We start from the raw sequence: 22082 nt of genomic DNA, 5'->3' as shown, positions 1-22082 counted from the left end.
TTCTTTTGGAGGATTCTGTTTGATTTAATACTTTGATAGTGGCCTAAAATGCTGAATGTATTCCTGATGGAAAAAAAACCCAGCAAATTATTTAAAAAAATTATATTTTTCCTCTTTTTAAGTAAAGAAATAGGAATTAAAGAAAAGGGAATGATTCATATTATCTTAAGTATCATTAGGAATTAAAGCTGTTTTGGAGTTGGGGGCAAGGGATGCTTAAGAGAAGCTCAAAAACATCACAAAAATGTATGCCCTATTCAGTAGATTGCTGTGTAGAAAAATATTATGGATTTTAAGACATATTTCTCTGTCCCCTGAGACTGCAAGGTTGTTTTATCATGAAGGTAAATAACATGAAAAGAGAAAAGTGGATAAGGTGCTTGTGGAAGCTCGAGAAAAGGATTTTTCTCCATGTTCAGAAGGCATTCAGTGATGTGTTGTACCCTTGGAGCAAGAGCTCTTTCCCTGCGTATCCCACCCTCCAAGTTTTATGTTACCTTTATGACAGACATCTGTACAACATGGTTGGGATTTTTTTCCTTAAAAACATTATCAGTTATTCAAGTGGACGTTTCCATGTTTCCAAGCTGGAGCACAGTGTTTTGCAAATTGTGAATTTCTTCCTTCTCTGTCAAGCTGGTTGGTTTCCATGACTTGACTCAATGTTTTTGAGCGTACACTGGAGCTGAGTCTCACTTTAGTTATAAAAGTGATAGGTGTGGTAATGACCTGTTACAAAATAGATCTTGATTGCATGGTTTTAACCATAAGCACAGTAAAGTTTTCTCCTGTGTATTTGGCTGACAGGCTATTTGTCCTTGTGCAGTTACAATTACCAAGATAACCATAAAACAAAATATGTTCCATTTGTGGGAAATTGTGCGAGTTGAAATTACTGAAAAGATGCAATTTAAGAGAAAATTAAAACAGTATATTTACCATAAAATGACTGAGATTCATGAAGTAGATAAGAAATATTTTTTTTGTGACTGTTGGCAAGACTGAGAGATGAGAAAACAGATTTAGAGGAGGAGGTAGATATTCCTTGGAAGATCAATGAAAAGAGGTTTGATGACACATGCTGGTTTAGGGCTCTCATGTCTAAGTGATGGGGGTGGGAATAATGTTTATCAAGCACAAGGTGAGTGGGTTGGTTGTCTGCTTTTGCACAGAAAAGCATTGGTTTTGTTGGCATTGTCATAGCATGTGTAGTTCCATGTGCTGTTTGTATGGACTTTGACTTCTGGGCTTCACAAATTTTCTGTCTAGGTGTTTTTCTAGCATCATTTTGAATTCCTTATCATGACAGATTGTAATCTATCCTGTGTAAATTACAGTTGGAACTGGGTGACTTTCTCTGCTTAGCTGAATGCTATTGGTTTGTTGATGGCTTATACAGTACTTTTTGAACAGTTTCTTCCTGAATTTTTATTCTGAGATTGAAGTTACAATCTAGTATGTTAAACTAATCTCAGTTTTTGAAAATAGTAAGATTTGTCCTACCCCTTATATAATTTATAAACTGCTATCTTTTTTTGTTCTCTCATGTAAACCTCACATTATCTTTCCTGTTTTTTACATTAAGTGCATAACTCAGCTGGTTTCACAGTCCTTCTTTCCTGGCTTAAACACTCTTAAATGTCCTTCAGCTGCCCTGGCCATATAGAAGCTTTATTTTCTGTCAGGATTACCAGCCCCCTCTAGCCCTTCTTTCAGGCAGCTTTTTGCTCTTGGTGCTATGGTTTAGTAATGAGAACAACCAAAAGATGTGACCTTGGTTCTAATGAACTATGTGTAGAACGTGTCTACCACAATCATTCTGGATGACTCGTAACAAATCCTGCTGAAAGTGTGATTCCTCATAAGCAACAATATCAGGCCCACAGGTTTCACGTATAATAGTCTGCTGCTTTTCTGAAAATAATTTCAGAATTGTGTATATATGGAAATCAACTCTACCTTGTGCACACAGTGATTCCAGTGCACTGAAGGTTTGTCAAGCTTGTTAAAACTCTTCTGCACAGGAAATGTGCATGAGAAATGTGGTGGAACCACTCGCTTTCTGATCAGATCTGATGTCTGAAATAAGGGCATTGCTGCCATGCTTCAAAACAACAGAAGCAGATTTCAAAATTTCAAAATTTATTTATGTGTAACACTCCCATATCTGAGAGAGATAATTACTACATTTAAGAAAGTATTGATATGAAATTTAAAAATCCCTGGGCAGGAATAACAACATAATTTTGTTGTGTCTGGTGTTATTTCAGCTTTTTACCATTTTCTTCTCTTTGCCTAATAGCTTGCTCAAATAAATATTCTCTGGGTAGCTCCCTTGCTGCAGTTTGGAAAATCAGATAAACACAATATAGTGGAAGAGGAAAAAAAAAAATACATTCAGTTTGAAGGCAGAACTGAAAACTAATGAAAAGGAAAAGCCAAAACAGTTCTTCCCTCACAGCTGAATTGAGACATACTGTGTCAATTAATTCTTTAAAATACTTTTAACTACTCAATTTAACTATTTTTTTCTTTTGAATTGGGTCATTTTCAAAAAAGTTATGTTTTGAATGAAATACATTATTTAAAAACTCCAAAAACTTCTTAATGCAAAATAATATGGTGTCTGAAGGTTTCTTTTTTAAAAAAGACATTAATCAATTTTGAAATGTTCCTTTTTTATCTCAAAATATTGAGTTTTGAATTGAATACTTATAAATTGAATTCAGATTAACCTTTTTTCTCCAAGACTTTTTTTTAATAGTTATGCTGCTTATCAGCAAATCTCCATTATACAGGGTGCTAATGAGAACCAAAAAAAGGAGGGTAGGAAGGAAATCTCTGCTGTGGAGAAAATTATTAAAAAAAAAAATTTTCAAATCACAATTTACTTTCAAATCTAGTGGAAGACAGAGGAATTACATCTATGGAAATTGTTTTAAACAGCAGTGAACATGATAGCTCACAGTGGTTTAAATTGCTGGAATATGTAGCACATTGTTTCCTGGCATTTCAGATTGTTCTGCCATTAGCCAGGCTGTACCTATCCAATTTCAATGGTTATCCAATTTCTTAATGCTGCTAACCTAGTACCTATAATTGTCACTAAACCAATAGGAAAACTCTTATTTATTTACAGCTGGTGTTTAAAACTGCTGCAGCTTGTGCTGTACCAGCTGAGTGATTTCATTTACAACCTCTCCCACTCCAATAGAACTAATTCAGTTTTCTGTATGCACCATTTGTGTATTAATGACAGAAGTTTATCTATTCCATGTTTATAATTATCTTGTTTCCAAAGTTCAAAGAGGAAATCCAAAATTCCTCTTTCTCCTTTTTTTTTTTTATACTGTTTCTCTTTTTTTGCTTCATCTTTGTTCAAGACTAAATTTGTTCCCATAGGTTGAATTTACATTTCAGAGAATTGTCCTCTAAAATCTTAAAACTGTATTTCCTTTTACCTCTTCTAGATACGGACTTTCCTATGGCATTTCTCACTAGACTATGTCAGATCTTATTAGGAATAGAAAGGGGTCTGGGATTCACAATTTTTGAGCATCATAGCATTTGTTGTGTTTGAGTGGAGCTGCTGTGTACCTTCATGCCAAAGCTTTAAAAATCTGTTTATACATGTTACGAAGGGTTGTGCACTCAATCCACAGCACAAACAAAAGTATAATCAAAAGTATTTGATATTACTGAGTTCAGTAAACTGATTAGGAATCCATCTATGCTGGCCACACAGAGATAGACAAATTTTCAATTACCATTAAATATGTTTTTGCCTTTTTAGAGTGCTGAATTTTCAAAGATTCTGCTGAAATTGATTGAACCATGAAATACTCTGGCACCTGGAAGAAAGCTTTAATAATGTTCCAATTTTTTTTTTAATTTTTTTTTTTGCTTTATTTCCTCTTCTCTGTTTTTTTCTGAGGTTTGCATTATTACCTGATTAATTCCAAAATTTGAATGCACGTATGACAAACCAGACAATACCACTTGTCTCTACTAGTTGGAAGGGTATTAAGCTATGAATACATTTCACTTTGCTCTGGAGAATCTGGAAAGGGTTTGCTTTTTCTGGGGCTGAAGGCAGAAGCAAAAAAAAATACAAAATGTGCAAGAAAGAAAGTAGATACTGAAATGATGGTGCTGAGCCAGAATAGTTAAGTACTTCGCAACAATTCCACAAAATGTTCATTTCTGTGCACCTTGTGAGACATTGTTGATGATAAAGTGACACATGGCTTTGAGAATTATGTTCTTGACTCTTTCATCATTGTTGTACTCACAGGATGGACTTTGGCAGGGCAATTTTAGCATCTGCCTTGAGAGCTGGGAAGGCAATGTGGAACAAGCACTGGAGGCCACAGTCAGTAAAGCTGCCCTTGTTGCCAGAATGGCTGCTTTCACTCAGGGTAAAGTGAGGAGTCACAAGACCTGAGCAGGATTATAAGGGGTCCAAGCCATCTTGTAAACACAATGACTCCTCTGAGTGCCTTTCCTGAGGCTTTGTTCATTTTGCTCTGTTTGCCTTTACCTACAATCCTGTGATTTATGTATTGCTCTTGACTTATACTTCAATAATTTCACCAAAAAATTGAAAATAAGAAAGTATTACAGATAATAATGCTGTTCTAGTTTAATAAATGAAACTGCTTGATGAAAATCTACTGCTCAACATAAGTAAAAGTACAGATTTGACCTTTGAATTTTGCTCATTTTGGGACGAAAGCAGGGGCAGTTTAATATATTGAGATAAGAAGGACAGTAAGCCACCAATTTCATTCTAGTGTGGGCTTCCTATAGTGTATGAGCAAGATGTGAAAAACATCTGCCATGGGAAGGGGACAGAAAATTCAGATTTCAGATGGTGTTCTTGATATTTAATAAACTGATAAAACCAGAGTTACTATTGACTTTTTAGCTACTTCCTCTTTAAATAGTGGGATCCAGTGTGGTGTGCAGATCTTGACCAGGTGCCATTGTACCCACCAAGCTGCTCTATCTCTCCCATTCTTCATCTGGACATGGGAGAGAAAATAAGATGGAAAACTAATTCTAGGTTGAGTTAAGTCAGTTTACTAAAGCAGAAGTGGAAGACTATGTGCATGACAAGCAAAAGCACAAAAAGAACCCAAAGATTTTATTTTCTATTTGCCATCAGCAAGTGGTGTCTGTCTACTTCCCTAGAGGCAGGGCTTCTCCACATGTTGTTGCTCTGGAAGGCAAATGTAACTGACAAATTCCCCTCTTCTTCCTTCTTATCTTAGCTTTTGTACCTGAGCTAGTGCCATATGCTATGGAATCTTCTTCTGGTCAGTTTGGCTTAGCTCTCCTGGTTGTGTCCCCTCCCAAGATTTTGCCCATCCCCAGCCTTCTGAGAGGTGGAAGAATATTGGAGGAAGCAGCACTGATGCTGAACCAGTGGTGCCAGGATGTAGCCAAAACACTGGGGTGTTGCCAACACCTTTGCTGCTACCAAGGCACAGCACTGTGGGGGATGGCATGGGAAAGATGAGCTCCTTCTCAGCCAGACCCAGTATATCCAGGAACAGCTTTAGTGAGAGGTGATCAGTTTGATTTCCTTTCTCACTTGATTGTGTAACACTGGAGTGTTTTAAAGATGAATGACTGAAACCCATAATTTATGTTGAATTACATTTTTTTTCCCCCTATAAAAGTATCTTAGCAAAATAATTCTTTGGATCTGAATCAGAGTTTCAGTTTCCAAACACAATAGATGTGCTGCTTATCAGAAAATATCCAGCTTTAATAATTAAGATCAAAGGACTTCCCATAATGAAAAGACTATAGCAGGGTTTAAGCTACTTGACCACTGGGGCCAGAAGCTGAAGTTGCATTTGACGTGAAAGTTACATGGCTATGTATTTATGAAGGCCAGTAAACAGGCAGAAATAAATGATTTAACAGCACCATTTCTTACAGCTCAATGCCTACTTGAATAAGTTGAGGGGCAATGTAACCTGAAAAATTTAAAAAAACAAATTGTAAGAGAACATTTTGATCATGTAGAGCCCAGTCTCTTATATTAGAGACAAAATAATGACATAAAATTATTTTTATCAGGTCCAGGAAATCTTTTACTACCACTACTACTACTACTACTACTACTATGACTACTACTACTACTACTACTATTACTACTACTACTACTACTACTATCTTTAAAATGTAAATCTTAAATATACTCTACAAAATACCTAATTTATCTTTCATATGTGTCTAAAGGGGCTGTCTAATTCACAGCCCCTTTACAAAATAGCCCACTAAAAATTGTTTTTTCCTTAGCATGAAGATTTTATATTACAAATGTAATTTTTATGGGATGAAGAACATAGAAAATGCTCATTGCTGTTGGTCTGTCTATTATATATAAGCACACTGTGGCCTGCTATCTTAGAATTATAGAATGGCCTGGGTTGGAAATGACCTTAAAGATCATTCAGTTCCAACCCCCCTGCCCTGGGCAGGGACACCTTCCACCAGGACAGGCTGCTCAGAGCTCCATCCAACCTGGCCTTGAACACCGACAGGGATGGGGCATTCACACTAGCAGTGCAGTTTGTTGGGTTTTTTTGGCAAAAGAAATTGGTAGATGTCAGAGTTGACTTTTTAAAGAGAATTGTTAATTTTGCTAATGAAGTGATGTAGAGAATGTTTCTGATGAATATTCTCCAAAAGGAAGAAAGACAACTTGGGAAAAATAATCAATAGGCACAATTAAAAATCTGATAAATTTGGTCAGCTCTAGTAGGGAGACAACTTCTTCATTGCATGTGAAACAGAGGCAGTAAGAGGAGAGATGACAAGCATGAAGCATGTGGCACCATATGCTACTGGTTACATGACAAATCACTGGCCTCGTGTCTTGTAACAAGTTGAGTCTTCATAATGTCTGGTTCTAGCTTTGAAGAGAGGTCTGTTAATCTGAAGTTCCAGGAGAAGAGACTTCAGGTAATGGTGGGGAAAGAAAATTAACTCGAAACACCTCTCTGGTTGTGTTGGGCTCCATTTGTTGGTCATAGTTTCACATTATACAGACTGGCCAAGATTTCCTCTTGGAGGGAAGTCAAATTTGAAATAGAGGCAGACAGTGGTTTTTACTTATGGATAAAGTGTCTACAAAAATCCTACTGAACACTGTGTAGTTCTTGCTGAAGAAATGAATAGAAACTGTAAAAGGAGTACAAGAATTCTGAATCAATAGGGCTAAAATAAAGAAGGATGCAAAATTTTGGACAAAAAAGTTTTAAGAGGCTGTCAGACTAAGCAGGATGAGGGTGGAAACCTCATTCAAAGCTTTGAGCAGGAAAAGATTGTCCAGAAACATAGCTGGAAAAATTCCTTTATCTATGCCACAGTGAGATATTTTCTGCGGACCTGGAAAATAACTGCTACTCAGGTTGGTGGTAAATGGAGTCCTTGGGCTCACTGCTGAAATCACCAGTGTGGAATGTATTTGCATTTTATGAAACGGTCTAAAGCCCATCATTCACCTCTTAGATAGTCTTTAGTAATTGCAATGTCTTTAATAAGTAATATAAATCTTGAATAGTTCCTGCTAGAAGGCAGGCTTGACTTCAAATCTATTTAAAAAAATATATATTAGAGGGAAAATAATTGTAAGCTGTCCAAAAGCCTGAAGCAAGATATGTTTATCTTTTTGTGTCTGACATATCTAAATATCTCCTCTGGATCTTTGGCACTGAAAAAACCCCAGCGATTTAGACAAAAGGTTTATGATTTTTTTTTCCCTTCAGGCTTTTAAGAAAATTAAGTACTTGTTGGGATAGTTGAACCTTTTTTGAGGCTTTCAGAACATATGAGTAAAAAAATAATGACAAAACAAGAGGTTGTTTGATAGCTATTGTAGAGCATTTAAAGATATTTGGTTCCTGCACATATGACTATAACTTTCTCAATATTCAGCAGGGAAGAACATTTGAGGAACAGTTTGAGTATTTCTGCATGATTTGACTACAAGGGATAGATCTTAGAGAAAAATTTTAAGGTATATTGGCAGAGCTCAAGGGGAAGAGTTTGACCCTGTCATAGCCTCAGCAGTGTTTTCTCATGAAAAAATCATCCTTCATTCCTTATGCTTTGTCACTGAGAGAATGCATTTAATGAAAAATGCATTCAGAATGCATTTTTCACATTTTCTACACATCCAGAAAGGAAAATAAATATAGCATAAAGTGCAGTAGAAGTGTATTATCCTGTAAAAACTGTGCACTTGAAATAGCTTTGTTTTTCCCATGCTACCAGTCCAATAAAGTATTTTTTTTTTTTTCTTAAATATAAAACTAATGCAAAACCATCTCCAAGAATAATTTCACTTTTTAGCCTGAAAAAGTCATAACAAAGGTTTTCTCTTATTGCAATGTAGGGGTTTATCATGGTTTATCAACCATATCTGCTAGCCTGGCTTTTGAAGAATTTATTTTGATTGAAACACTCTTTGGTCATTTCCAAAACTATTTTGTTCTTCACACAGGAAAGCCTAAAAAAAAAAAAAATCAAAGCTGATTTTTAAGCTTGATGAGGAATTCTTACATTTGGATGGAGGGGATAATACAGAGTTTGAACAATTGGATTAGACCTTCAGAAAGCTTGCAGGCATTGATGTGCTCATAAGAGGACCTTTTAGACTGTGTTGGGAAAATTCATTACTCTTAATTTTTTCTGCTTTTAGTCCAGCAAGTCTGGTACTTTAGTTTGGCAAGTATTTTAGTCATTTGCTTAAACTGTCACCTGTACTTGTTGAGAAGAATTTTCTTTCTGTATGTGAGCATTGCCATAGAGATGCGTGGCTACATAAGACCCCAGTATAGAACAATTCATACAGACATATTTCAGTGCAAAACTGGATGAAACTTACCCATGGGTAAGGAAGCTTTGAAATTCTAGAAGAAATCCTTGTAGACACTTTCTAAAATTAGGTGTAAATAGGATGAGGGAACCTAGAGCCATAAAAACGAAGAAAAAGAGGAAAAGCAATATTTTTCAACCTGCTAAAAAATGGTAAAATATTACTTATGCCAAGTGTGCTGTTAGTACTGACTCATGTTGACAGCCATTGATAGATCAGAATTTGTAGATGCCTACAGGGTCAATTGTTGTTATATTAACATTTGTATGTCAGACTATAATTCTGTGTGACATTTGGTATTAAAGCTACAAATCCTGATCTAAGGAGCTTATAAACTAGCTTGAATCATTGGGAAGAAATATCATGAAGTGACAACAATATTTTGTGTCTCTGCCGTGAAAGTTGAAAGACTTTTTTTGCCAGCAAGTAAGGTGTCTGCTCTACTTCTAATGACTGAGAGAACTTGAGTATCTGGATACTAGTTTTGGATGGATTCTTTCCCCCAGAAATGAGGAACACAAATATCAGAAGATTCAATTAAAAAACTTTACTTTCAAGCTGCCTCAGTAACTGGAGTTTGAAAATTATTTTGAAATTCTTTAAGTCAAGCAAATCATATTCCCATTGTATGTTCATTAACATACTATCATGACATCTTACATTATCAGCTAGAAGATGCCAAAGTATTTGCTGGTTCAGGGAGCTCCTTTGCCAGTACCTTCACTCACCCAGTTGAACTGTTCCAGCCCCAGCCTGTCCTGCAACAGAGCACTGGATCACTCACCTGTGGGGAGGTTTCCTGAGCTGGGAAGCCCTCAGGTAGTGCTGAGACTGGTTGGGAGCTGCAGCTGCCAGAGAACAGGCTGCCCAGGGAAGTGGTTGAGTTACCATCCCTGGAAGTACTTATCCACCTCAGTGTTTCAGTGATTCTAAGTTAATCTGTCCTGAAGAGAACCTATGTCTTGACAACAAACATCATACTGGATGATGCTTAAAACGTGTTAAAATGATTTAAAACGTGTTCTGGAAGCTCCTTGTCTATGAGTATAGTTATTAAAATGTGGGGTATTTTTTTGAGGAGGTAGAAGGTGAAATGTGAAAACCATCACTAGTTTAGAAGTAAATTCATAATCAAATAAGGAAATACTGCATCTGCAGAATGCAGTCTCTACATCTCAATCTTTGAGTAGGTGGAATAAGATCTTTGAATAAGCATTTTGGAAAAATGTTCCATGGAATGAAAATGGAATAATTTTCTAAAGTATTTTTTGTAGATCTTGCAGTTTGATGTCTTATATATTGTTTTCCCAAGTGAAGACTAGTCTAAACTTACCATATGATGCTCTTGACATCAGAAGAGGGTGTTGTATCTGAAGAAAAAACTTTTATCAGTTCCTTCCATCTGTTCTGTTTCAGGAAGGTTTCCTTTAGAGTATCCCCATTGTTGTCTCCTGTCAGAGACCAAGGAATTATATCATGATTTCTTTTACCAAGACTACTGTCTATGGTGGCCAAGTGGTAGTCTCCAGTCAAGATAGGGCCCTGTTTGGATTGCTTGGTAGTTCTAGAAGTCTCATTCTGGGAAGAATTTCCCATCCCTAGCCTGAAAATGCTATCAACTGATCTGGAACATAATGTTTGAGGTTTGTGAAGAGAAAAGATGAGTTGTGCTGTGTCCTTGACAAAAAAAGTCCATCCTTCCCTGGCGTATTGTACAATGTTAAGAAGAAACATGAAAGCGTGTACATACTTCTCTGTCTATGAACTACAGACACTACATTTCTCATTTAACTAACAAAATTTCCAGTGGCTGCCTTCCTGCAGCATGACACCCTGTAAAAGGTACATTGCATAGATGCTAGTGTAAGGAACATGCTCTGGAAGTTTCTTTGCTCACCCTTTACAATATTACTTGGATTTTGGTGAAGATTTATGCTTTAAGGAGATAAGTCACAGGTGATGATGGGTGCAACATGGTCTTGAAAGAGAAATATAGAGGAAAAACCTCTTTACTGATAAAAGCTAAAAGATGATTTCCTGAGTAGAAACTGGATATTGAGATAATCATGTCCTGTTAAGTTGCCAGAAATCCTGTTTTCTTGGCAATAGCTTTGCATTCATTGAAAATTAATGTAGATGCTAATGCTCCATAGCCTTAAATGAAATGCAGATAAAATATGCAAACAACAGAAATATTATATTCTATGCCTTTATGTAGCTTTATACATTTATAATCCAGTACTGCTTGTGTCAAAAACCAGTAAAAATTAAAACAACTGAGACACATGGGTGTTACTTGAATTAAGTGTTCTGCTTAGAAAATTTGGAAGTGAAATGAATGATTAGGAAGCAGGGATTTTGAGAGGACTTAATTAGATTTAGAACAAGTGTGGGGAAAATGACCTATTCTAGTACACACAAGAATGGAAAGTGAATGCTTATTTCAGTTTGTTCTCATTGTCCATTATCGTGTATCCAGGCTGTTTAATTAAAAAAAAAAACCAAACCACCTAATGAAAACAGTTACATAACAAGTTTTTGTTTTTTGTTTGTTTTGTTTTGGTTTTGGGGTGGTTTTTTTTGTGTTTGTTTCTTTTAATATGGATCTGGTTGCTGTTTTGGGAAGGTAGAAGAAGAAAGCAGAGATAGGTGAGGATGGGAGAAAAATGTTGAAAAGCCATATAGTGTATAGGAAAGCCCACGTTAAGAAGCTCACATTAAAAAGCAATATAGGGAATGAGCAGTTTCTCTGCAGTACTTTCAGTGCAGGAAGGTGTGTCAGAATTTGCATGTATGTTAACACACTTCTTTCTCTGAAGTAGGGAACTTCCTCTGCTTTTCTCCATTTAGGTGTATTCACTCTGACACACACATTTCAATTTTATAAATAAGTTTACATATTAAATCACTTTAAAAAGCCATACTTTTGCTTTTGTCCTGTTTCTCAGAGAAAAACAAGGAGGTAACAAGAGTGTGATATGAGCAGTAGGGTTAAGTAGCAACTTCACATTTTGACTGCCTTACATTTTATAAGTGAATCCAATGCAGTCTTCAGTGCTCATCCCTAACTACCCAAAGGGATGGGTGGAAAGCCCAGTTAAAGGGAATAATATTCTACTTTGAACATGAAAGACTCAGGCATTTGAACAGCAGTCTGACCATCATTACTTCTTCTAGCCATTCTTTTTATCAAGTTGGAAATGGATCATTGCTTCACTTTGCATCATTTCACAATTCTTAATGATAAATGTTTTTTAATGGTCAAAGATGTCAGGCTATAATAATAAAGTAAAAATATAATGAATTGTTCAGTGAACTTCTAAGACTCCTAAGGTAAAGAAAAAACAGAAACCCCATTTAAAAAGATGACCCTTCATTCTCTCCGTGAAATGAAATTGCCTGCACACCCTTTCTATTTTACCTTGATTGCCAATTGATTTCCAGAATTTATTTCTATATAATCTCTGATTTTGTGAGCAGGGTTAGTTCTGAATTAAGCCACTACATCTAGGCATGTCTGAATTTCAGGTTCTGGGCAGCATGATTGAACTCTGAAGAGCCTAGGTTATTTCCAAAACCTGTATGAAAGACTGTTGCTTGCTCTGTGGCATGCTTCAGCCTTAGCATACAAATATATCAACTAAGGAAGCAATTTCCATTGTGATTTTTAGGTGGCTACCTTCTCCAGAATAGCAAGCTTAGCTCAGTACCAGGGTTGCTAAGCAAGGTCCTGACATTCAGATACAAAGGCACATTTTCACAAAGGTGAGCTAATTGTCAAACTGGTTAGAACTACAAATTCCCACCATTTTACACCAGTCCTGGAAGTCACAATGAATTCCTTGATCAATTGGAATTATAAGTACTTTTATTTAATATCTTATTCTTTTCCCAACACATTAATTATATTTCTCTGACTCTACTAAATTCTTGACTGCCACTTAATTTCTGGAACTAAATTATGAAACAGGACAAAGTGAAGCATTTTAACTGCTGCTGTGCTGATCAGTTCAAGACTGAATCCTTGGTTTATGACTTTGGTATTTAATTTCTTATAGGCAGATCAAAATATTAGGGCTAGAATTACAGTGTTCCTATCTTTGGGCCCTTTTTTCTAAAGAATACTTCATTCTAGAGAATTAAGACTGAAAGCTACAGGGTTTCTCTCTCTACATTTCCCTTTGGTCAGTAACTTTATTTCAGGTTGTATTGGATACTTAATAAGTGTCACTTCTACATCTCTTATTGAAGGTGGGTAGATAAACCAAAAGGTATCAATAAATGTGCAATATTTCATACTGCCCTAGCCTTTTCCTGTTAGAATCACGACCTACTAATGGTGGCAGCTTCCAGGAGATTAGTACTATTCTACTGTTCTCTAACTATTGCAATTAAGTTTCAGAGATCCCATTAATCATAAAGTCAGAATCAATATGTGCTGGATTATTTATACTATTTGAATACTCACAAGCAGTGTCCTTTCGCAGGGAACCTTTTCAAACAGTAGATATTTAATTTCTTGCCTTCAAAAAAAGTTACTTTTGTAACTCATGAAGTAAGAGCGAAAGAACAATATCAAATATTAGAGCAAATAAAATATATTTATCATCTTTTTTTTTAAACCTCTCTGAATCATGCCTCTAGCAAAAATACAGTGTCCTAGAATCAGATAATAAATCAGGTAAATAAGTGGGCAGGTGAAATTCTGAAAAATCCATAGTAGTGACCTCATAAAATCCTGAGCAGATTTTTGGTTTCCCAGGCTGTTACTTGATTTGTTGCTGTTACTTTAATCTTTCTAAAAAGTCACAAGATTTTTGCTACTCACTGCTCCTGTGAAATCAGTGGGAGCTGCAGATAGTGAAAAGTGTCTGTGGTTCTTACTTTTTGAAACTTTGTAGTGAAAATAAAATTTCCTTATCTCATGCATTTGATAATAAAGATGAGGTAGTTACTATAGCCAAAATATCTTAAGTCTTCAGAGATAAATGACCTACAGAGCTCAAATCACAAAATTGGTCATTTAGATTAGTTTTTGATTTTCCCTTTGAAATAATGCTTTAATGAACAGATGGCAAACAATCCAAACCCTGACTGTTCTTGAAGTACTGTCATTTCAGATCAAGACTGCAGTTCATTAGCACAGAAGAAAAAAATCTCTTCTTTCTGTAATGGGACATCTTAGTATCAGGCTTGATCAGAAGGATTCATTAAACAGGAAAAGTAGCAAAAGGAGTTTCTATTGATACTGACTGTTGATTTGAAGTGTGTTGCACAATGGATGTAGTAAAGAATTTGCATCCTGTTCTTGAATCTGCCACGGAGTTACTTTGGACAAGTGGCTCAATCAGTTATTCTTGATTTCTCCATCTGTGAGATGTAAAATTCTTCTCCAGGGTAGCATAAAATCTGATGAATGCTTTTAAAGTGCTATTAATTTCTTAGGCAAAAACCTCTTGTTCATTGATATGTTACCTATCTACCAATCTGGGACAGAGCAGGAGCCTTACAAGCAAAATTCAACAGAGGACAAAGATAGACAATGATTTCTGACAACAGGCAACAGATCTTTCAGCAACATTTTCCTTTATGTGTGTAGGGAAAGGAGTGATGTAAAAGGGGCAGTGAGTACACAGATAGAGACAAGATATTAACTACTTATTTCAAACCTATTTACAGGTTCGTGATTTGATCGTGCAGTCTTAGTTCTGTGAGAGACAAAATGAATCAGGAAATAGACAGCAAAAACCAGATCTCTCAAGTGGACTGCTTGTCAGTACAACTCAGTTCTCATAGATGTTAAAATAATCACAGGATAGCTATGAATCACGTAGAATAACTGCATTATGAGATGGAGAAAATAACAGAGGCAGAATGGGAGAGGAGGAGGGATATTTTTCAGTTGATATTTAGAAAAGGTTTTGTAATGAAGAGGTTGTTATTGGGAATTGAAGGAAGGTAAAGAAAAGATTTTTGCTACTTCCTTTGCAATGACTTTTTTTTCCTTCAGCGTGATGGGTGGAGGCTTCACGAAAATTCTAGTAGTTGGGAGGATGATGTTTTTTTAAGGAAACTTTCATTACAAACTTGAACAGAGATTAAATTGAGGGGATGCTTTGGCAAAGATTTTCTGTCCTTAAACTTTGATTATTCATATTCCCAAGAAGAGAACTATGAATTAATTTTTCATTGGTGTCAAGAAGCACAAGAAAAAGGTCTTTAGTCTTTTATGTTTCAGCTGAAGCTATTTGCAACCACTGCAGTACTCATTTCCTAAGCTGCTGTCCTTTAGTGAGTTAAGTATTACTTTAAAGATGAAGCTTAGAGTTATTACAAGTAGGAGTTTTTTGGTAAAACAGAGGACAAAATGAAAGATAAGTGTTGTGTAGGACATGTTATTGGTGGATATAACTGAATCCAAGGTACAGAAATATAATGGGTTAACAAATTGGGTTTAAAGAGCCTCCTTGGCTAACAAGCATAAAGTGTCAGGAAAAAAAAATCGATATCATGGCATGCTATTTCATGATTTGGGGTGGTTTTGGGGTGGCAGAAACTTCCTTTCAGCACCTATTGAAAGTCTCATTGTTTTCAAGGGACATTTTCAATAGGTTACTAATACTTTTTGAAAGGGATTCTACCTTGTATTTTAGTTGACCTGCTGGAGTTACATTTTTAAGGTCTGCTTCTCCAAAGTTTTCCAGCTGAGCCCTTTTATTGGCAGATAGTGGGCTCTGAAAATTTCTGCTTGATCCTGGACCTGACAATGTATTGCTTCTATAGCTTGTCATTGGGGATGCTTGTGGAATTTTCTTGCATATCCCAGTGCCTCACACAGAAATTTTTTTGGGACTTCCAGCAATACATATTTTTTTTATCTCTCTTTGTAATTGTGATTTGAGAGTTAGTAGACCTATTAGCAATATAGAGATTTTTATCTTTTTCTCACTAACGTACTTCAGTAACTATTAGAATCAGCTTTAAAGTTGCATTGATTTTAAACAAATAATTAAAATTCATTTCCTAACAAATTGATTTGAGCTGAACAGCCCCATAGCTGCTACAAATTCACTGAACAAAGTGAAGACACAATGAGTTTAGTTATCAAGCTTTTGTCATTCATCAACAAGCTAATCTGAGTCACCATTTTTTGCTTAGTAATAATTGCTCACATTCATCCTTTGTTCTGTCTTTATTGTTTTTCTATTTCATTTATTGTAAACCAGTCTCATCAAAAGAAATAGCTGGGATTTTGAATGTTGAAAATGTGCCTTGGAGCAACCCACGAGCGATGCTATGGCACATTTTATAGCGCTGTCCATGCTTGGGAGTGTGCTCTCCAGAGACATCGATCGGAGCTGCTCAGCCTGAGCTTGCAGCAGGTGATTAACATGCAACCTGTGGAGCATGAAGGGCTGGCTTGTGCATTCTGAAGAGAAGCTTCAGTGAAGCTTTTCGTGCAGTGTGCTTCTCTTTCTTTGAGGTGCAAAAGAAGCACAAGGCTGCTGAACTTCTCCCACATAAACAGTAACTTTTTTCCTAAAGAAGGATGGGTGCATACTCAAATAATTTTTTTTTACTCTGAAAAGAAAAATGCTTTCACTGCTATGACTTGTTCCATGCACATAATTTTAAGAAACTTACCACCACAAAATGCTAATAAGTGCTGTGATTTTGTGTGACTTGGATCATCTCTCTGTTCCAAAAAAAAATATTATACCATCAGATAAACCGTAAGTGTGTGTCTGTTTGTATGCTTATATCTATTATCTTAAAGTAAGTAGAAGTAGCAGCCATTTACACATTTCCTGACACATTTTCCCTGCTGATTTATTTACTGAAATTGTTGATATTGACACAACTCTACTCAGAGAGACTGGACTGTTCAAGGTAAACTGCCTTGTTTAAATGATCTATTCAACCTGGATTAAATCTATTGCTAGCACAAGAGTGATTTGGGGGGAGGAAGGAGGGAGGAAGGCTGCTAGTATAACTGCTCATAATTAATCTTCTATTTGGAAGAAGAAGATTAATAATCTATTTAATCCATACTTTTAAATTATATTTTCATATAAGAGTCTTGCCGTATCTTTAATAATATTTTGTATCTGGGTCTTCTACTGATTTTGTATTCATTTTCTTTTGAAATGTTAAGTTACTGAACATTATGATAATGTAAGTAATATTTGGTAATGTATTTTAACATAACCATTATTTGTTTAGCTGTTTATTCTTGCATCCTTTCTTTAACATGGGTGGGGCAAAGGTGTTTACTTCCTCATAGGTCCCTCAGAATTGATGGAAGTTTTATGTTGAAAGCTGTTGCCATTTTAGGCAAAAGTCAAGTAATAAACTCTGAGTGGCTGTAATATGGTTGAAGTTAGCACAGCCAAAATTAGCCTGTTAGGGAATCTGGAGAAATGTAGGTAGAATTTCATTGTCACAGCTGATGTAGACTTCATTATGGTTGTTCACTGTCCCTCATTGCAGGAATTGCTGTGAAATGAAGTGTGAAATATTAGGTAGGATTTAATGCTTTGTTTTTTTGGTTTTTTTTGTGAAAAGAACTGAGGGAATATTTCGTATGGTACTAGGATACACTATGTTAAAAGAAGTCTCATTTCTCTGATGCATTGAGCCACTAGAGAAGGTTATGACTGAACTCAAAAATTCTATTCTATTTTTGTTCTCTTTTTCCAAGAAGGTCTTGTGAGCTGAGACAGCTAATGGGAGAACTATCACTCTTTCTCCTTGGTTAGGAACAAACATAGAGCAACTGTTGAGAACAAAGGATGGGGACATAGGGAATAAATCCTGTAGCATATGTGTGAAGTAAGTTTTTTGAGACTCAGTCCAGCATCATGATTGGAAGACTTTGTGGTGATTGGTTTTCTTGCGCTGTTCCTACACCTTTACATGTCATATCATAGTATCCTTGCCATGTTTGCATTATCAGTAACTGCTATACTGGAAATGTAGTTTTGGGCATGAGGCACAATTTATTGTTAAGATTTGATGAGAAAGCTGCAGCAGTCCTCTATTTATTTTCATCAATAAATCATGAATTTGACATCAACTTCAGGTTTAGAACTGAAATTTTTAATTGATTGTTGTAATTGTTTAATTGATTAAAACCATCGAATTATTTGTATTATGACCTTCTCTGAAAGAAGAATCCTTTGTTTAGGGAGGGGATAAGACCCTGAATGTAGCTGTGTGGACTTCATCCAGTTTAGAAATAAGCGGACTTGTTTTTAACATCTCAATTAGCACAGAAAAATAATTCTGGCACTTAACCTTAGGATTTCCCAAACCCAAGGTCATTGAAGTGATATCCAAGAGGAATACAGCACTACTCTACTATTTTTAAAATGTCTTGGATTGTAACTCTTCAATGAAACTGTCTTCCTCTCCACCTGCTTCAATCTAGTGATGCCAAAGTGATAGCAAGCACCTGGTTGTGGACACTCCCTCTAACTTAAATTTTTTGTACACTCTTTTTATGCTGCTTCTGGTTTGATGTATCTCAGACAAAGATGAATACACAACTGGATCCTCTAAACCATGAATCCATGAATACAGCTTTTGGATTTTTTGTTACTTGTCAGAATACAAGCACCATGTGCATATGTGCAGTACATGTACTCTCCTGATTATATTTGACAGATGTGTGTATGTTCTCACTTTAGGAAGATTTTGAGTTCATTTCATAAAGAGAGGGTTCATTCAAATCATTAAATCCTACACAGTTCTAGTTAATAAAACAAAATCTGCCTGCACAGTGTTGAATCTTTTCTGTGACTCAGAAAACTTCACTTTCCCCCAGCTTGTTGAGTCACTAAGCAGATTGCTTTTTAATACCAAATTTATTTGGATAGCCTTGATTGTAGACAGTATAAGCTGGATATGGGATATAGATGGTACATTCCTGTAGAATGTTTTATTTCTGAGGTGATGACAAAATACTGTATTTCTAGAATGTAGATGAAGTTACTTAATAATTAGGAAATTATTTATACATTATTTATATTATTTATTATTTATGCAAATAATAAAAAGCTTTCTGGTGCTCAGTTTTGGGTACTTCAGAGCATCTGATTATGTGAGGAAACACTGTTCATAAGAGAAAGCCTGTGTCGTAGTTTAACATATTTGGTTTTTAGTTAAGGAAAAATCTAGGAGCTATGGAAGTGATTCCCTGTAAGGACCTTGGAGGCTCCCTTTGGACTTGACAGAACCAATCAGCTGGCTAGTTTTGAATATTGACTCAGATTGGCAAACGAAAACCACTACATTTAATTGGTGTTTCCACCTGGGACTTCCAAGAATGTGTTTGTCCTGCTTTAGGGCAAATCTGGGAGGAAGCTTCCAAAGGGGTCCCTCTAGAAAGCAGATTCTAGGGGCCCTTCCCCCAGCTGGTTTGGGAACATATTTCCTTGGAGAAAAGTGGAATAAAACCTGTTTATTTAACAAGCCAAGTATTCACAAACATAAAAATGAATATTTAACAATAAAACCTCTCTCTGTTCTGAAGTTGGAAGTGCCGTGTCTCAGGTGGGCCACAGGTGTGAGCTCCCGGTGCTCTTCTGGGTTCTCAGTCCAGAGCAGGGCTGATCAGTTCCAAGAAAAAGAAAAGCCACAGTCTGGGAAACTTTTCTGCCTCAGCTAGCTAAAAAGCACACTAACTAAAAAGCAAAAGAGAGCTCTCTCCCACATGACCATGGTGCAGACAACACAGTCCAAGAGAAGGATGAGGGGGAGCAAATGCAGTTTCTGGAAACAAACTGTGGTTTCTTCTCCCCCTCTTCATTCTCAGAATCAGTCTTTAACGTGCAGAACTGAGTATTCAGCATAAACAGAAGAGACAATTGGGGATACAAGCATCGTAAAATCACCCTAGGACATTCTGTATCTTTTCTGTACTCATTTTTGCAGCATACAGTTTTTTCTGTCTGTATCAGACAATGTCTGATATCAATTATGTATCAATGTCTGATATAAAAGAAGCTTCTTTGTACGCTTTCTTTCAGTTTTTCTTCCACCTTGCCTGGGTGTTACTTCTGTTGTTATGCAAAATCATGTATTCTGAGACATTCCGCAAAATGATTTAACATACTGGTCAATTAATTTGAGGCTTCTTTTTTTAAATCTTTTTTTTAGACCTTTTGAAGGTCAGTGTCACTGATTTCAAAGGTTCCCCTTTCAACAATTTAGTCATTAATAATGTTACAAGCTTTGTCTGGTGCTCGGTCTCTAATTGTTAGCAACACTGAGGAAGAGCTAGGTCTTCTTTTGAGTATTAAATCTTAAAATAATGATAATCATTGTACAGTTTTTCAGACCCTTATTTAATTCTCTCCTGGTGCTTCAGCACAGTTTGAACTGATTTAACTTGTTACTATGTCCTGCAGTAATGCTTATAGAAACAGTAATTTAAACTACAAAATATTAACTAAATTTAGTTTTGCTCCAGTTTTCCATGGATTTTCCCTTAAAGAGAAGGATTTTTTTTTTTTTTTAAAATAGATTTTCTGGAGTGTGTGCTCCTTTTTCTAGTGCTGCAGGTTCTTCTCATCTGGCCTCTTATATTCACATTTTTTTCATGTGATACAGAACATTAAACAAAGAAAGAAGAAACATATGAAGGAAACTTAAAATAGGCAAATATGTTACGTTTATCCAATAAGAAACAGTCAGTGAAGTTTTGGGATAAATGTTTATTTTTTTCATGCTACAAAGTATTGGTTTAAAATGCTCAATATCGTATATTTTGGCTTTCTAATAGCACTGCTATATTTTTGTCAGAACAGGTCTGGGTTCCCACAAGCACCAATCCTTTGAAAAGTTGCTAGAAGATGCAAAAGAGTAAGCAATGTTTTAACCTCATCAGTTGTAGAAATAAAAATGGACATGTTGGCTTTATTACATTTTACTGAGAGTTCTAGTAAATACCATGTGCAAGAAAACCCCTATGTTTATCTTGCTCTTTGAACAGCTTTTTATTGTTCTGCCTTTTCACCTGTTGTAAGTATAGAAGGAGGAAGTTGTCAGCCTGTATGGATTTTTCCACTGACACAAAATGTGCTATAGAATCACTATCTGGCATCATAGCAGGCTTGGGCTGAGCTGTTGCTGAAATATGGCAACTTTGCCAAGTGAGACCCAGTAAAGGGGTAGATCTGTTCTGCGAATAACATTATAAAAATGGAAAATTATATATAAATTTTATATATAGAAATTATATATAAATGGTTTATTTTCTGAGTGAATCAGAATAATTCAAAGTTTCATGAATTATAAGAAAATTAAAATAAATAGAAACATATTAAAAGGTGAGTTGAGACCTGTATAAGATTTACAGTGTTTCTTTGTACTAGATTATTTTCTTTTCTCTTGTGTGATCTGGACCTGACGTTGTTCATCTTGTATCATTTGCTTCTAATTGTTTTCCCTTGGGAAGTGATTTTTGCCAAAGTAGTCACAGAAGATGCTTCACTGTTAAAGTATCCCAATTTGTTTTCTAAGATGATCAGTGAATCTGCAATTTTTCCTTCATCTTCCACTGAAAACGTACTGAAAAAGTATCCCTTTTCAGAGAGTTAGACAAACAATTCCTAGGTTTTTGGTGAAAATTCCCTTGGTAATTATACAGATGTCTGGAGAAGGCTGCAGGTCCCTGTGCTGGGTCTTTAAGGCAGTGGCCCACGGCTTTGCCATCTGTTGTGCAGGTGCATGATATAACCTAAGGCTATAGGGAAAACAAAAAAAAGCTCAGAAGTCAGAGCAGAATTGACAAATTAATATAATGTACTGTTGTGGGATTGTAGATATCTACATTTTAATACTGGCTTTTGTTTTGATGCTTACTGAGTGATTTCAATTCTTATTTTTACATTTCTTCCCACATACATGGAAAAGATACTTTTTGTTATGGGGGTTTTTTTTTCCCCCATTCATATGCAAGAAATGATGTTCTGAAGAACAGAAGGATTCTCAGTATGTGTTTGAATTCATACATGTGCATTTCTGCATCTGCCCATTTGAGTAGATGTATGTTGGTATATAGTTTTTTTTTTAAACCCACTGAGCCATTCATGGATTGTGGTTATCAGACTTTGTATATCACTGTAAGAAAACGCTGGTGTAGAGAGAGTTATCTTGATAAGAAAAGTGGCACATGCATTTG

At 35.9% G+C, this 22082-nt stretch overlaps 1 protein-coding gene across 4 annotated transcripts in view; it reads left to right on the top strand.

Annotated features, from left to right (window-relative positions):
• The window catches only part of LRRC4C (leucine rich repeat containing 4C), a 587704-nt gene that overhangs the window by 208979 nt on the left and 356643 nt on the right, over positions 1-22082 (top strand). The window lies entirely within an intron of this gene.

Source organism: Cyanistes caeruleus, chromosome 6, assembly GCF_971803275.1.
Source record: "Cyanistes caeruleus chromosome 6, bCyaCae1.hap1.1, whole genome shotgun sequence".
Classification (NCBI taxonomy): Eukaryota; Metazoa; Chordata; class Aves; order Passeriformes; family Paridae; genus Cyanistes; species Cyanistes caeruleus.
Note: the sequence above shows the minus strand (reverse complement) of the source record. Positions and strands in the feature narration are given on the sequence as shown.